Source organism: Dendrobates tinctorius, unplaced genomic scaffold, assembly GCF_039654945.1.
Source record: "Dendrobates tinctorius isolate UK_male_01 unplaced genomic scaffold, ASM3965494v1 ptg000110l, whole genome shotgun sequence".
NCBI classification, from domain to species: domain Eukaryota; kingdom Metazoa; phylum Chordata; class Amphibia; order Anura; family Dendrobatidae; genus Dendrobates; species Dendrobates tinctorius.
The window spans coordinates 2,117,789-2,120,762 of record NW_027361778.1 but is presented as its reverse complement, the minus strand read 5'-3'; positions in this window follow the sequence as shown (position 1 = coordinate 2,120,762).

The following is a 2,974-nucleotide window of genomic DNA, read 5'->3' as shown; positions in this document are numbered from 1 at the left end:
TTTTGAATTTTCTCCAAAAGTAAAGTAGTTGCAAACTCATGCTTTTAGAGACTTGTTTGGGCTCATGAGAGGAGTAGAAAAACATCAAAAATTTCAGTGCTGCATGATTCTACCAAGAAATGTGTGTTCATTGAAACCGCTGGTTTTTGATAGTTTGGGCCCTATTGAATAATGAATGTTTTGAATTTTCTCCAAAAGTAAAGTAGTTGCAAACTCATCCTTTTAGAAACTTGTTTGGGCTGTTGAGAGGAGTAAAAAACCATCAAAAATTTCAATCCTGCATGATTCTACCAAGAAATGTGATTCTTCATTCAAAACGCTGGGTTTTGCTATTGGGCTCTTTTGAGTAATGAATGTTTTGAATTTTCTCCAAAAGTAAAGTAGTTGCAAACTCATGCTTTTAGAGACTTGTTTGGGCTCATGAGAGGAGTAGAAAAACATCAAAAATTTCAGTCCTGCATGATTCTACCAAGAAATGTGTGTTCATTCAAACCGCTGGTTTTTGATAGTTTGGGCCCTATTGAATAATGAATGTTTTGAATTTTCTCCAAAAGTAAAGTAGTTGCAAACTCATCCTTTTAGAAACTTGTTTGGGCTGTTGAGAGGAGTAAAAAACCATCAAAAATTTCAATCCTGCATGATTTTACCAAGAAATGTGATTCTTCATTCAAAACCTGATTTTTGCTATTGGGCTCTATTGAATAATGAATGTTTTGAATTTTCTCCAAAAGTAAAGTAGTTGCAAACTCATGCTTTTAGAGACTTGTTTGGGCTCATGAGAGGAGTAGAAAAACATCAAAAATTTCAGTCCTGCACGATTCTACCAAGAAATGTGTGTTCACTGAAACCGCTGGTTTTTGATAGTTTGGGCCCTATTGAATAATGAATGTTTTGAATTTTCTCCAAAAGTAAAGTAGTTGCAAACTCATCCTTTTAGAAACTTGTTTGGGCTGTTGAGAGGAGTAAAAAACCATCAAAAATTTCAATCCTGCATGATTCTACCAAGAAATGTGATTCTTCATTCAAAACGCTGGTTTTTGCAATTGGGCTCTTTTGAGTAATGAATGTTTTGAATTTTCTCCAAAAGTAAAGTAGTTGCAAACTCATGCTTTTAGAGACTTGTTTGGGCTCATGAGAGGAGTAGAAAAACATCAAAAATTTCAGTCCTACATGATTCTACCAAGAAATGTGTGTTCATTGAAACCGCTGGTTTTTGATAGTTTGGGCCCTATTGAATAATGAATGTTTTGAATTTTCTCCAAAAGTAAAGTAGTTGCAAACTCATCCTTTTAGAAACTTGTTTGGGCTGTTGAGAGGAGTAAAAAACCATCAAAAATTTCAATCCTGCATGATTCTACCAAGAAATGTGATTCTTCATTCAAAACCTGATTTTTGCTATTGGGCTCTATTGAATAATGAATGTTTTGAATTTTCTCCAAAAGTAAAGTAGTTGCAAACTCATGCTTTTAGAGACTTGTTTGGGCTCATGAGAGGAGTAGAAAAACATCAAAAATTTCAGTCCTGCATGATTCTACCAAGAAATGTGTGTTCATTGAAACCGCTGGTTTTTGATAGTTTGGGCCCTATTGAATAATGAATGTTTTGAATTTTCTCCAAAAGTAAAGTAGTTGCAAACTCATCCTTTTAGAAACTTGTTTGGGCTGTTGAGAGGAGTAAAAAACCATCAAAAATTTCAATCCTGCATGATTCTACCAAGAAATGTGATTCTTCATTCAAAACGCTGGTTTTTGCTATTGGGCTCTTTTGAGTAATGAATGTTTTGAATTTTCTCCAAAAGTAAAGTAGTTGCAAACTCATGCTTTTAGAGACTTGTTTGGGCTCATGAGAGGAGTAGAAAAACATCAAAAATTTCAGTCCTGCATGATTCTACCAAGAAATGTGTGTTCATTCAAACCGCTGGTTTTTGATAGTTTGGGCCCTATTGAATAATGAATGTTTTGAATTTTCTCCAAAAGTAAAGTAGTTGCAAACTCATCCTTTTAGAAACTTGTTTGGGCTGTTGAGAGGAGTAAAAAACCATCAAAAATTTCAATCCTGCATGATTTTACCAAGAAATGTGATTCTTCATTCAAAACCTGATTTTTGCTATTGGGCTCTATTGAATAGTGAATGTTTTGAATTTTCTCCAAAAGTAAAGTAGTTGCAAACTCATGCTTTTAGAGACTTGTTTGGGCTCATGAGAGGAGTAGAAAAACATCAAAAATTTCAGTCCTGCAAGATTCTACCAAGAAATGTGTGTTCATTGAAACCGCTGGTTTTTGATAGTTTGGGCCCTATTGAATAATGAATGTTTTGAATTTTCTCCAAAAGTAAAGTAGTTGCAAACTCATCCTTTTAGAAACTTGTTTGGGCTGTTGAGAGGAGTAAAAAACCATCAAAAATTTCAATCCTGCATGATTCTACCAAGAAATGTGATTCTTCATTCAAAACGCTGGTTTTTGCTATTGGGCTCTTTTGAGTAATGAATGTTTTGAATTTTCTCCAAAAGTAAAGTAGTTGCAAACTCATGCTTTTAGAGACTTGTTTGGGCTCATGAGAGGAGTAGAAAACATCAAAAATTTCAGTCCTGCATGATTCTACCAAGAAATGTGTGTTCATTCAAACCGCTGGTTTTTGATAGTTTGGGCCCTATTGAATAATGAATGTTTTGAATTTTCTCCAAAAGTAAAGTAGTTGCAAACTCATCCTTTTAGAAACTTGTTTGGGCTGTTGAGAGGAGTAAAAAACCATCAAAAATTTCAATCCTGCATGATTTTACCAAGAAATGTGATTCTTCATTCAAAACCTGATTTTTGCTATTGGGCTCTATTGAATAATGAATGTTTTGAATTTTCTCCAAAAGTAAAGTAGTTGCAAACTCATCCTTTTAGAAACTTGTTTGGGCTGTTGAGAGGAGTAAAAAACCATCAAAAATTTCAATCCTGCATGATTCTACCAAGAAATGTGATTCTTC